Source organism: Peromyscus californicus, unplaced genomic scaffold, assembly GCF_007827085.1.
Source record: "Peromyscus californicus insignis strain IS unplaced genomic scaffold, ASM782708v3 Scaffold_4__1_contigs__length_199733344, whole genome shotgun sequence".
NCBI lineage: Eukaryota > Metazoa > Chordata > Mammalia > Rodentia > Cricetidae > Peromyscus > Peromyscus californicus.
In genome coordinates, this window is record NW_026294562.1 from 39,618,168 (window position 1) to 39,632,063 (window position 13,896).

A 13,896-nucleotide genomic window follows, 5' to 3' on the forward strand; every position below is an offset into this window, starting at 1 on the left:
TAAGTTATTTATTTCAAGCCACAAAACACTGTAATTTTCATGTAAAAACTTCTGTAATGTCAGCATTGTATGTGTGATTCAATCTAACATGTCAAAGAGAGAAGCACTGAAAACCAATGTCCACAAGAGAAACAATGGGGCCCAGGTTTAGTTTATTTTAAAGTGACATTTTAAGTATCATTAGTGTCATTGAATAACTTACTTTTGTTCAGTTTGGTATCGCACTGGGTTAAACTGAACAAGATAAAAGTGAGTTGGTTTTAGGATGGGTGCAAAAGTGTTCTTACAAAAGACACAACTGAAACGTTGTGTAAACATTAATTTATATAAAACAAAACAAAAATAAGACCAAAACTTTGGTCACCTGAGTTTTCTGTTTGTTCTTTGGCTGTCATTTTATCTTGTATCAGGAAACTGCTTCCCAGTGATAAGTAATAGTTTGGGATTTGGTTTTTGCTCAATTGGTAGGAGATTTTCTTTGACTTATATGACTTGTTTTCCTTCTAAAACATGAGTGCGCCAGTCTCACAGGGTCTTATCAACTCTAAGTTACAACAGATAGACTTTTTTTTCATAGTTTGATTTTTAATCTTAAAGGAAGGGTCCACAATGCTGGTTGCACTTGAATAGGTCTTGTTTTAAATCTCCATCAAAAACATGTAGAGAAAATAATGTCTGCTGGTCAAGGTAGGAGGCTGTGTGTTCTCTGATGAGAACTGGGGAGAGATGAAGCCTGGGTCCCACCAGTTTTCAGTAGATGGGGAGGACTTTAGGATTATTCTGGAAAATCTGAGAGGACAGTGAAACATCCCATGGCTCTCCTTTCCAGGAGCCCCTTCCAATCCTGACACCATATTTCTTAAGAAGTCTGTCTGGGTGTCTGTGAAGAAAGAGCCTTCCCAGTGCTGTGTGCTGTGACTATTAAGCAAGTTCTTGAAAGGTATTTGGGAGAGAAAAAGAAGAACCAGAGACCTTCGTACAGCACACTTTTTTTTAGGGGAGGCTTTGCTGTCATAAAAACACTCATGCTGTGGGGGATTTGTATATTAATGTGCATTCAGAAACACAGCCTCTTTTTCAGAGGATAGACCTAGACTCATTCTAGTCGGGGCAATCAGTCTAGTGGTGTAGCACTGGCCCAGCATCCACAAGGCCCTGAGTTCACCCCCAAGTATGGAAAGGAAAATAAATTCTAGAAATTTCTAAACTCTAACTTTTGAGCAAAGCTTCTGTCAATGTGACTTCAACTCAAACTAATAGACCAGGTGAACTTTCCTTTAAGAACCATGTGGTGTCATCATGGAGGGAGAGGTTCTAGCCTGGGTCTCTAGAATGTTCCAGTGTTTTAAGGCCTAGTGGAAAGCAGGCAAAACAAACAAACAAACAAAAATAAAAAACACCCCCCCAAAAAACAAACAAAACCCCTGGTAATCACTTTTCCAAAAGGATAGTCAATTACAAGGGATCAGTTTTTATGGACTCATTTGAGTGTAATAAATTTCAAGTATTTCCTGAAAACCTATTTGTCAATATATCAATGTTATCTTCTCTAGAAATACAAAAATATGTTCAGGATAGTAAGATTTTCTATATTTGGAATGAAATAGGTAATTGAATAATTCAATTAAGTTCAGTGCTAAAAAATTGGATATAGCAAAATATTGTCTCCCTTTTCATAAACATTGTATATACCTATACTTCCAAATTCCCTTTCCTTTGACAACAAAAACATGAAGTTTTCCTACTGGTTAAAGAAGTACTTAATACTTAAAAGCATCTGGAGTTTCTTGTGGCAGAGACACTTGCTATGCTTAGAAATAGTTTGCTTAACACAAATAGAACTTGCCAAGATCTGGCAACATTAAGATGTTTTTTCTGGACACACATGTGCACATTGGTTGTGAATTTGAGAGGAGGAAAGGATATTAAATAAAAAGTGATGAGCTGCCGGGCGGTGGTGGCGCACGCCTTTAATCCCAGCACTCGGGAGGCAGAGACAGGCGGATCTCTGTGAGTTCGAGGCCAGCCTGGACTACCAAGTGAGTCCCAGGAAAGGCGCAAAGCTACTCAGAGAAACCCCGTCTCGAAAAAACAAAAAAAAAAAAAAAAACAAAAAAAAAAAAAAAAAAGTGATGAGCTAAGCGATGAGTGTTAGTCTGGTGGTGGAGCAAGCTTGATAGAATACTTGCATGAATGTGGTGAACATGAGAAACTCTTGCTCTACAGAAGGAAGTATATGTCTGAACAGAAACAAAGATGTTTCTAGGCAACTTCCTGGGGTTCATCCATGAATATGCACATAATGGACTTTATGAACCACATTGAAATATTCATGCATTAGATTGTTACTTTGTGATCCTCACTGGGACAAGTTCTTAGATGGGTTTTCAAGCTAAATTCTACATCTGAGGAAATTATATTCCATTTTATTGCTCTTTTACATTGATTGGACAAACCTTCCTGGTAAAACACTGTAGGATATAGCCCTTCTCTCTTTCCATCCACTCTTTCTCTCATTCTTTAATTTTTCCACCCACACTTTATTTTCTAAACCACATTTTGAACATAACATATTTAGGAAAATCTCGAGAAAAATGAACAAATTAGAATCTGTTGGATGTTGCTACATAGGATGAAATGGCTTTTTACAAGCCAAGTGTCATGCATTTTCATTAGTGACACAAATGGAATGTTTTGGGAATTACTTTTATCTGCAGCTGGTCTAGATTTGCTCAGTTCACTACTTTCTTCTTTATGCCTATCAGAAATAAAGTTCCTTTAAAGGTCCTTAAAAAGCTGTATCTTTTTCAGCTGAAATTGTTGGCTGTTTGCCTCCTAATCCCTCTCCCAAAAGTTACTCAGATTTACACTGGGGAAAAAACATTATTTAGGAAAAAGTTTATGTAGATTACTGAGGATCTCTAGATTACTCCTCTTTTGGTTTGGGGAGAAAGTAGGTTAATTCCTTAGTTAATTGCAATCATTTAAAATTTTCTTCTGTATCTTAAGACTTATAGTAGTTCTTAGGAGATTTCTATTCCAATGTTAAGTTACCTTAAGCAAGATGATGTGATATGCTTGTCACATACTTCACCTTTAGCATTTTGTCATACCCAACAAAAATATGAGCTCAGGAAATGGATGTGAGTTCAGCAGGGTCCAGTTGACCTGGACTCTCTAATTATATCAGGGCCCTAGTTCTCTCTGCACAAGGTAACATATTTGACTTTTGTGACATTTTTTTTTTTTTCTGGCTGGTATGCAATTCAGAAGTGGTTCCTTATCCCCATGCAGGAAGCATCTAAATTGGGGTAAATAAAAACTGAATTGAGTTGAGCGTTGTGCAGGAACAGAAGACTTAAAATTCCAAGTCATTAAAAATTATTTTTGTTACTTTGTGTGTACGGCTAAGTCTTGCCTGCCTGGATGTCTGTGCACCATGTGTGTTCCTGGTGTCAGCAGAGGCCAGAAGCGAGCATTAGATCCTCTAGAACTGGAGTTACAGATGTTTGTGAACTGTCATGTTGGTGCCAGGAACCAAACCTCGGTCCTCAGGAAGAGTAGCCAAGTGATCTTAACTGCCCGTCCTTCTAGCCCCCCCTTTTTAAAAAAGCTTCTATTTCACCCCCTCTATCCCCTTCCCCACCCCTCTGACATGAAACCATCTTCTATCATCAGTTCAGGTACTTATAAAAGCATTTGGTGTGTTGTACAAAAATGGCTGGTTGCTGAGAAGAATTTGTTCACACTAACACTCTGGTTCTATGTCAAGACTATCAGATAGGATTAAAGAACTTATGAGTCTATGACTCATTTTTTTTTCTGTTAAAAGATGGTTCATATTTGCATGAAGGTGGAACACACAAGATTGATCTTGACCCAAGTCTCAATGACCACAGGCCAAACTTATGATATTATAGTCTGTGTCATTCAGAGAGGAGGTTCCCACTCCTTGTATGAGACAGCTTCCTAAAGACAGTGCCCAGTTCAAGACCAAGTCTGTCACTGGTGGGGAACCAAGCAAAGCCCGTGGCAATAACGTGCACATAGTTAATTTTTGGCTTTGTCAGCTCTGCGAGTATGTGATTCCTAGTATTTTAAAAACTTGCTTGGAGCAAGAATTTATATGTTTTGAAATACTGCATATTGTCAGAATTTATCAATATGTTTTATGCTGCACAGATTTAAATTTGCATAATTACAATTATAATTAAAAAACTTCACCCACCCACTAACTCAAATACCCTGGGCTTTAATTTAGCAGTTGATTCTGCTGATTAAAACATGGCCACCATCTCCTATATTTAGATTATATGAGTGGCCAGCAGAAGCAAGCAACTCCCTAAATTGTTGCACTGTTCAAACAGAGTCTCCGATACTTTTGAGGGGCATTAACAATTACTGTAGTGATGGAACCTACATAGGACCATAGCTTTTTTCATTTTAGATTCTCAGTACTGTTAACTAGGTATGACATGTCTTCTGTGGTCTGCAAAGTGTGAAATGGATGTAAGACAATTAAGCAAAATTGTCATCAGAGCCAATGAGATGGATCAGTGGGTACATTTGATTTCAGGAACCCATACAGTGGAAGGAGAGAACTTACTCCCAAAAGTCCTCAGACCTCCACATGTATGTTGTAATGCACACACATGCACACATACACACACACACACACACACACACACACACACACACACACACACACAGAGCTGTTGATTGGTTGTGTCTAACTGACAAAAATGTATTCTCTTTCTCTCTAGGCTTAAGATAATTCTCGTTAGTTTCTCTCTCATAGATAGATAAATATTCAGGTACAATTATGGAAATGTTATATACAAAAATGCTAGTACAGTAAAACTTTCTCCAAAATGAAACACTAGGAGTCTCTGAGGTACTTCAAAGAGTTATATATTGAGGAATGTCATAAGAAAAGAATACATCTTGTTTTCAGGAGTATCTCTTAGGTCCTTATGGAAGCAGAGGCTTTAGATATTGCCTTGGTTTTTGGCAGTGGTATGTAGAGTACATTCAAGATAGTGTATTTACAATTGCAATGTGTAAGGCCTCGCTTGGGAGGGTGTATGTAATCTGGCCATGTATGTTTAGTGAATTGTGATCTCAGCTGATGACTGAAAAACCCAATACGGATTAGTCCCATTCATGTTCTATCATTACAACACATTTTTCTTCAAATAATTCTACACTAAAATTGATGTGTGTTTGTGGAAATATAAAATGCCATATAAACTAGTGATCAGTCAAAATAAAACCACATGTAACAAGATGTGTCACTAGTAAATATTCATTGCTTTTTAGTAGGAAGAAACTCCTTGAGAGATGGCCAGGGTCTGTCTTTGAGGTTGGGACTATCCAGAGCTCACATATCCAACCCACTATGATAGAGTAAGGATAAAAATAGCATGAATGTTGTCAATGTCCTTTCCTGTTGTTGCTGGACTATAAGAATCCCTGTATTCAATTGTACCTTAAGAGGAGTCCCTCCATAGACAATTTCTCCATTAAAGTCAAGATCAACCCACCAGAATAAACATCTCATGTATTTTATCTTGATATGTGACATCTCAAATTTGGTTAGAGATAAGGGCTTCTGAAGATACCAGGACAGAGAGCTTGGATTGATAGGACTGCCTTTCCCATACAGTGATAAAAAATGGAAAAATAGCAAAGCATAGCATTTATCTTTCAGATGGAGACCATAAAAATCTATTAATATGGCAAATTCAGTCTTCTATTTGTTCTCCTACAGCTGCACAGATCTATTTTGGGCATTATTTAGGCTTCAACTATTGCATAGGAATCCTATCCTAGTCCCTAGTGGGTGCCTTTCATTTAGGTATGGTCTTCTTATTCTGTGTTTACATCTAGCAATCAAAGGCCAAAGGATAGAATAGTGGAGAGACTTGGGGAATAGATGAATGGGAAATCTGGTCAGCCAGCTTAAGTTCTGGGGAGAGTCCACTGCAAATGCTCATCACCTTATTGGGGAAACCACTCTTTACATAGCACTGCAGAGAAGGCCTTGTCTGACTTCCTTTAAGATCAGTTGGACACTAGACCTGCATCAGGCCAGATCTACCATCCTGGAATTAGTGTGCTTGAGGCAAATGCCTGGCAGGTGGGCTGTGAAAGCATGCTTACAAGGAGTGAAGCCTTGATTAATAGTGGCTCTGATGGATGCAAAGGCATCATGGAGGGAGAGATCACATGGCCCAAGTGAGACAGAGGAGGGGAAGGTGGGTATATGATTAAATAAGATTCAGGGAGAGTGGGGAATAGTTTGCCAACCCTTCCTATAGATATATTTCCTTCTCTTCACCCTGACTATTGCTATAAAATACTCTATGGCAGTCTTCAACCTTCTTTACTCTGGAGAGTCTTGGGGGCAGGGGCATTTCTAAGCATAGAAACCTCAGAGGGAGACTATATTTGTACTTGAAAAATATTTTTGTAAGAGGAATTTGGGGGTAGAATTGCAGGGTTTTTGTTTGAGGTAGAATTATAAGAAAAATACAGAGGCCAATGGTGGGTGTTCAGCTCTTGTCTCTGCTGTATCAAGTTGGCAGGGGGAGCTTCATGTTGGGGCATAAGTGATGATTAGGTGGGAAGCCCATGTAATGGTCATGGTTTGCTGATGGACCTCTCTCACTGAAAAAGAGGAGTTGCCCGTGTGCACCCTAAGAACAGAAGGGAGAGGGGGATTCAACCCCATCTCTCTGTAGTAGTTTAGAGCACTGCCTGTGGCATTAAGCCTATGGGTAGGACCTCCATCCCTCTTCTGAAAGTCTTAGTGGTTCCTTAGAGAAAGGGACCTATATCTATACCCCATCATAATATGCTGCTCCCTTTGTAGCAAAGCGAGCAGGACTTATATCTATACCCCATTATAATATGCTGCCCCTGCATAGCAAAGTCTCTCCAGGATCGGGTCTTGCTTTGACTTCAGTGGCTTTCCTAGGAGGATGTTGCTTCACACGTGTTCCATTTTTATTTCATACCCTGGGAGTCTTGATTAATACTCTCTGGGAGGACTCTTTTTTCTTAGGCTCGGGGTGGGGGCTATCTATAACTGGGCAGAATCTGTTACCTCCTTGTTCTTAATTCCATGATGGACAGACCTTACCCTCTATCCATCTTGGGCTTCCCATACATTCCTATTTCCTTTCACTGGCTCTCAGCCAATATGCCCGTTTCTAGCCTATTCCTGCCTTAACTGCCACTACTAGACCCTTATCAGCATGGCTAGACTTCATATAGCATATTAGCTTGACCTAATTGTCTTAGAAGGTGAAAAAGGCAACTTGATGGAATAGATGTACTAAGAATATATTTTCCTATTTTTTACAGTATGTAGCACACAGAGTAGGTCCCTGATCATGAGATCATCAGACTGATAAAAGGAGCTATTATTTATAAAGCACTTAGAACAGTGCTTGGCACTCACTAAGAGCTTTCTGGTTAAACAAACACAAATATAAAGATGCTTATTTATATTTATTAAGCTTATAAAAGGTTTCTTCTTTAAGTATATAAATGATTCATAAAGATAGAAGAAAATGAATGCAATTTATTTGTTTAAGCCAAGCACATATTCTGACTTCTGACAGTGAAATACTGGGAAACATGCCACTCTGAAGTGTGCCTAGTTTCTTGTGCAGATGAACAACATATTAAAGCCATATGCATTTATGTTGTATCCAAAACCAAAAACCACCTTCTTTGAGGCAGATGATCTTTTAAATTAAATTAATCTTTTTCCTAGTTCTCAAATTATTCTTCTTAGTGCCTCACTCGGTTTATTAAGTCTTCTGAGTGTGTTGAAAAAAAAAGAGATGTAAATACCAAATAATAAAACCAGTAAACCAAATCCAAATATTTTATATGCTTTCAAACTCACTTAGCTTTCGACTTAATGGGAAAAGTTATTCCCTTATGGTCAGACTGCTCTGATTGAAATATTCTTCTATTAATGTCAGTATACTCCTAGGCCATGCAAGTGGCATTGCTGTGAATAATTTCAATAGAAAGGGACATCTGGTCCCATGGGCTATAAAGTGGATATTACTTTCAAAAAGGGAAAAGCCAGCATTATTTTCTTTGGGGTCATTGTTTGAAGACTGAATGTTTTAATGTAATTGATCTAAGTCAACAAGAAAACTCATCCAAACAAAGCTATAATCTTTGTCTCTGCGCTGTTCAAAACACACATCAAAAGGCTGACCTTGCCTTCTCAAGTGTGGGGTAACTGGAGAAGTTAGAACTCATTTTACTTTAAAATATTTTGCCAACACTTTTACAAATGTGTTGGGATCTAAATACACAGGCTATGCAAGTGCCTGTGCTTTGTGGCAAGATGAATAAAGAACAGAGCTGTTAAGGCAACTGTGGGTTGTGAACCCAGGGGAGGACCTGGCCTGTGATGCAGGGAAGAGCTGATGGAGAGGGTGATGGGGAGGTGTTACTGCCAAAGTGTATTTATTGGCCATCCTCAAATTATCTATCATCTATCTATCTATCTATCTATCTATCTATCTATCTATCTATCTATCTATCTATCTCCTTTTCTTTCTTTCTTTCTTTCTCTTTCTTTCCTTCCTCCCTCCCTCCCTCCCTCCCCCTCCCTCCTTCTTTCTTTCTTTCTTTCTTTCTTTCTTTCTTTCTTTCTTTCTTTCTTTCTTTCTTTCTTTCTTTCTTTCTTTCTCTTTCCATCTGTTAAGGGAGAATGCGATTACTTCCAAGATTATTTCTTCCTTTAGAAAATGCTTTCCTCCACCCCACTCCTTTCTATGAGAAATTTATCCTTCTGTTTCCAGATTCAAAGATAAGTCTTCTTAAACCTCTTCCCCTTCATCACTAGGCAGAACTAAACATTTTGCTGTGTTCTTTTAGAACTTAAGAAAGAAGTCTCCTTCAAGAGGATGCCCTATAAATTTGTCAATCAGCCACAGTAATCTAAAGAGGAAGGCTCTCATGGCCCCTTCTGTGTCTCTTGAGATTTTTGTCTCCTTAGTTATGTATCCCAGCATCTCTTTTCCCAAAGAGACTTATCTTGGTAATTCAAACATATCACACAGTGGTCTTCATATAGTAGTTGACCACTAAAATTTGGGACACAGAAGAGCAGGAAGGCAGAGGGTTTTTCCCCGTTCTGCCTCAGTTCTATCCTGCTGATTGTAATGACAATACTTCCTCCCCCAGAAAATTTTAAATATTTTATAACATGAGTAATTTGTCCTCAGTTAACTGAGATATCATTTCCATTGCCCCAAATCAGGAATGCAAATGCCCCATATCTGTGTTCACTGGTTTTCCTGTGCATCATTGAAGGCCCCTTTAGTAAATTCCAGGCCTTTGTATGAGTCTTTATGTAACAGCTAGCCATTATTCATAACTATGATCTTTCATTGAAAATCTGGGGGCTTTCACTGCTTATAGGAAAAAGCTGAAATCCTTCTGTGTGGTCTATGAGGCCCCTCTTCTCTCAGACTCAGTTCACAGCTTCATCTTCGTCTTTCTCAGAGTTTTTCACTCTGTTCTCACACAGCATCCTCAGGGTCCTCCATGTGGGATTATTTTTAAGCTTCCCTTTTAGCCACCCTAGACTTCAGAGAGGACTATCTCTCCCCACGACTGTCTTCAGGAGGAGATATGTTAACAAAGTAGTTCCATGGACTTTTCTCTCCCCCCTGGTACACTTAAAAAGAATATTTGAGTTTGGTCAGCCAAGCCCAATACCTTTTCCTCTCTTTTGCCTTCATGGAGCAGGGCTGAGGTAGGGTGGGTTGGGAATCTCTCAGGTCCTCCAGAGGTCCTGCCCAGGAGGCAGGTGTGAGGTGAGGGGATGCAGCATGATGTAGGATTCTGCTCAACTCTGGGATTCATCCAGCCTATTTGGCCAATGACCCTAAAGCCATGTTCTTTCACTTTATCCTCTAAGCAATGGACAAGGTATTTTGGATACTATACTCTAAATATTTTTATTTCTTAATATTGTTTGGAACTTGGATAAAAAAGGGCACTATTTACTGTTTATTTTGCGCCCTCTGCCCTGCTCCCCACTCCAATTTAATTGTCAAAGTCTGGTTCAAATGTTATCAGTTCTTAAGCCCTACCCAACCCCCTCAGGCAGCATTAATTTTCTGTGCCTTTGTGGTTCCATTGTTCATTTAAAAAATGTCTTTGGGCAGTTACTCTGCTTTGGTTTAATGAAAGTTGATTCCACCCCCCCCCACCCCCATTATAAGCTCTTTGACAGTGATTCCTGACACTCATCTTAACATACTGGCTCCCAAATAATTCATGCTTAGAAGGTAGTTCAAACAAATGCTTGTAACATAAAGATGAAATGCACAACACCTTGGAACAGTACAGATGAAGGGACGGGGCATACTAAGAGTTGCAACTATCACACCTCAACACTACTGAGGCATCCTGCTGAAAGTGCAGATGGCAGCCATTTAGGTGGCTCTAACAGCATCCTATCCCAGACCTACAGGGCTTCAGCAGTGGTCAGAGACCACTGGGTGGGTCTCCTACTGTAGTTGTCCATCTGGAGTATATTGGAAAAGCTCCAGTGTTTAGAGACGGAAATACTATCTGTACTTTTAAGTGGAGGCTGTGCTCTTTCTCAGGACTGGATCCAGCTATAGAGACAAAGCATCTCAGCCACTGGGGAGAGAGATGTAAGCAAAGGTTTACATTCTTCCCCTTGCTAGAAGGATGTCTGCGAAGCCATTACTTCCTTTGGTTGAAATGAAGAGAGGCTATGTGACTGAAATTGAAACCAAAATGTCTTCCCACTGAGCTGATTGATATGTTTTAGCAGTAGACTAGGGATGACCTTCACCAAGAAGATATCAAAACAACTAAAATAGTAGACTGCCATTATTAGACAGAAGACTAAGGAAAGGCATTGGTTATCTTGGATCAATTATTATTTAGATCACTCTGGCTCCTCAATTGTGGGTCTAATTTTGGACCCAAAGCACAAAATTGGATAATAGTTTTTATCTGATTATCTCTTCACCTATAAGTTATATCCAGTCGGCTCAATCTCTGATGATTCTTCAGGGAAAACTATGAGACTATATTACAGGAAATTTGTTTTTCTGGTTTCATGCTTCCATGCTCAGGGATTCCATCACCATTACTGCAGCATACCTACCCCTGATCGCCCTGTTTGTTGCTTGCTTAGGATAAGATTTTATGGGTAGCTGAGAATGGACTCAAATTCATGATTCTCTTGCTCTTGGGTTTCAGAATTACAGGAGTGTACCATCATGCCCAGTTCTATGGTCTGCTTCTTGACTAGGGAGGGCTAGTTTCTGAAAGTCCTTTGATGAGTTTTTAGCTCTTTCCTCTTTTTCATTGGGGGATGAATGTCAGTCAGCTACCTAGGTAAAGGTGAGTGCTGCAGATCCTGTTTCTTGACTGGTGGGGTATGTGGGAACTGACCCCCCATACTACCTTAATATCTTCAACAGTATTGTCATCAATGAAAACGACACTTTACTTTTCATCTGCCTGGCTGTGGTGCCCTTATCTCATTATGGTTCTTGTATTGTGTTGGACTTCCAGCTCTAATACTGTGAGCTACGATACTATCATTTCAGCTCCAGAATCCACTTTGCAGTAGCACTGAGATAACCTGAGCCTCTGGTTCCACTTTGGGAATGTAAATCTACTTTTAAGTGGAAAAAAAATACAATTTTCCTTGCATGAGATTTGTTTTTCTTGATATCATCATAGCTTTTTACAAGCAAATGATGGTAATATACTTTTTTTTTTTTTGGTTTTTCAAGACAGGGTTTCTCTGTGTAGCTTTGCGCCTTTCCTGGAACTCACTTGGTAGTCCAGGCTGGCCTCGAACTCACAGAGATCCGCCTGTCTCTGCCTCCCGAGTGCTGGGATTAAAGGCGTGCGCCACCACCGCCCGGCAGTAATAACTTTTTAATGAAAGTAATTATAAATGAGTCAACACAAGGCTGCTTGTAAACTTTGGGATTGTAGTGAAGTGCTGTCTTACACTAAAGAAATAATTTGATTTGCCATTCAATCAGAGCACGTTTACAAGTATGTGTATGTGTCCTTATTGATAATTGTAGTGGGTAGCCATTCCAGCTTTGATCTGGAAGCTCCAACCCCCATTGAGACTTCGGCAACTGTCACGCCTACAAGGCGGGGCCAAGGGAGGCGCCTGGGGACCCGAGATCTGGATCAGCGGCGCTCTCTCTGTTATGGGACCCTGGATAGTGGAGGTGGACCGAGCAGAGCTCCAGAGAACACCGCTGGACTGTGATACACCTTCCCCAGACTCCGCGACCTACCTATCCCTTAATTTGTAAGTTACGCCATTAAATAAATCTCCTTTTAACTACGTGGAGTGGCCTTAATAATTTCACCAATAGATAATTACTTTAGTATTTCAGCTATAAACCTGAACAGCTTAGTTCTGGACAAACTGTCATGTACAGTTGCTCTACTTGTGATCTCAAGGTCAAGTTAGTTCTTAAAAGTAGATAGCAATTTCAGGGTGTTTAAAAGAGGCCCTGGGTTTGTTCGAGGTTGAGGGCCTCATTTCAAGGGTTCAGTTTTCGGCTGCTTCTAAACACAGCTGTTCATTGTCGGGGCTATTCCTCTGTCTGCATAAGGAGAGATGACTCTCCAGAGAAGGATTTGATCATTAAGCAAAGGAACACAGCAACAATACAGAGGCACCTGTGCCAATCCCTTCAGGGGAAGATATCAGTTCCAAGCTTTTCTCATGGTCTACCATATCCTTGATGGTGCTGGAGATAAGTCCCCCGCTACATCTCTTCTGCAGAGGAATGCTGGATCACACCCTCGTTTAAACTTACCCAGTAGGATGATGAGAAGTTGGGAGAAAGTTATGGCCCAGAGGTATGCAGTAGGTTCTCTGAGCTGTCAATCATGATGTATTTAATCCTATTATCTTATTCTGTGTCTGTGTGAAATGGTCTTTTGTAGCTGCTGGTACCAAAAATCCATGTGGCTGCAATAATAACTCCTCACCTTATTATCTAAAAGAGGGCTATCTTCAGATTATTATTAACTAAGCACATGGTCCTTTAAGGACTGCCTTAAAAATTGAAATCCTCATGTACACAGTCATTTGCCCAGTTGAAAATAATCAGAAGAAAGGGTGTACAGAAATCTCATACCAATGTCTGTGCTGGGACGAAGGCTATTATTCTAAACCCAACAGAATCACCTCCGGGGGGCCACTGCTTGAAAGCACAGCCTGCCCCTCCCTGCGAGTTTCCAGTCAGTGCGAATTTGTGTTTCAGGGCAGTTTCCAGGGATGCTGCAGCTGTTGTTCTGGGGACCACACTTTGAGAGCCAGTGGCTTAGCCTAAGCTGCAGGGGGAGGTAACAAAACAAACCAACTGACATCTCAAATGTGCCCCACTCAAGCAAATAAAGGAACAGTTCACGGAGTGAGGCAGAAACCATGCACACTGCTCCTAGGAGTCTACTTTAAAGCATGAGCCACCAGTGAACTTCTTCCTTAAAGGGTCAGAAAAGCCAGTATTTTGAGCCTTGCAGGCAGGATGGACCCGCTTAAAGGACTCCGCTTTGTGATTGTGACATAGAACCATCCAGAGATACTTTCTTTAGCACAGCATGTATGTTGTAGTAAATCTTTATTTATAAAAATAGATGGTATGCTGGATTTGGCTCTGGGGCTACAGTTTTCCCACCCTTGGGCCTAGATAATGTGCTAAAGAAATTCATAGAAGGAAAAGATCTGTTCATTTATCCTGAGTGTGTACTGGGGAATGACCAAGTTGGAAACATGGATGTGCGAGCCCAGTGTTGATGGACTTTCAGTGGCATACTGCTTTCCTTGGCAGA

The 13,896-nt window shown here is 40.1% G+C and overlaps 1 protein-coding gene across 29 annotated transcripts in view; it reads right to left on the reverse strand.

The window, feature by feature from the left end:
* The window catches only part of Trpm3 (transient receptor potential cation channel subfamily M member 3), an 859,806-nt gene that overhangs the window by 211,510 nt on the left and 634,400 nt on the right, over positions 1–13,896 (reverse strand). The window lies entirely within an intron of this gene.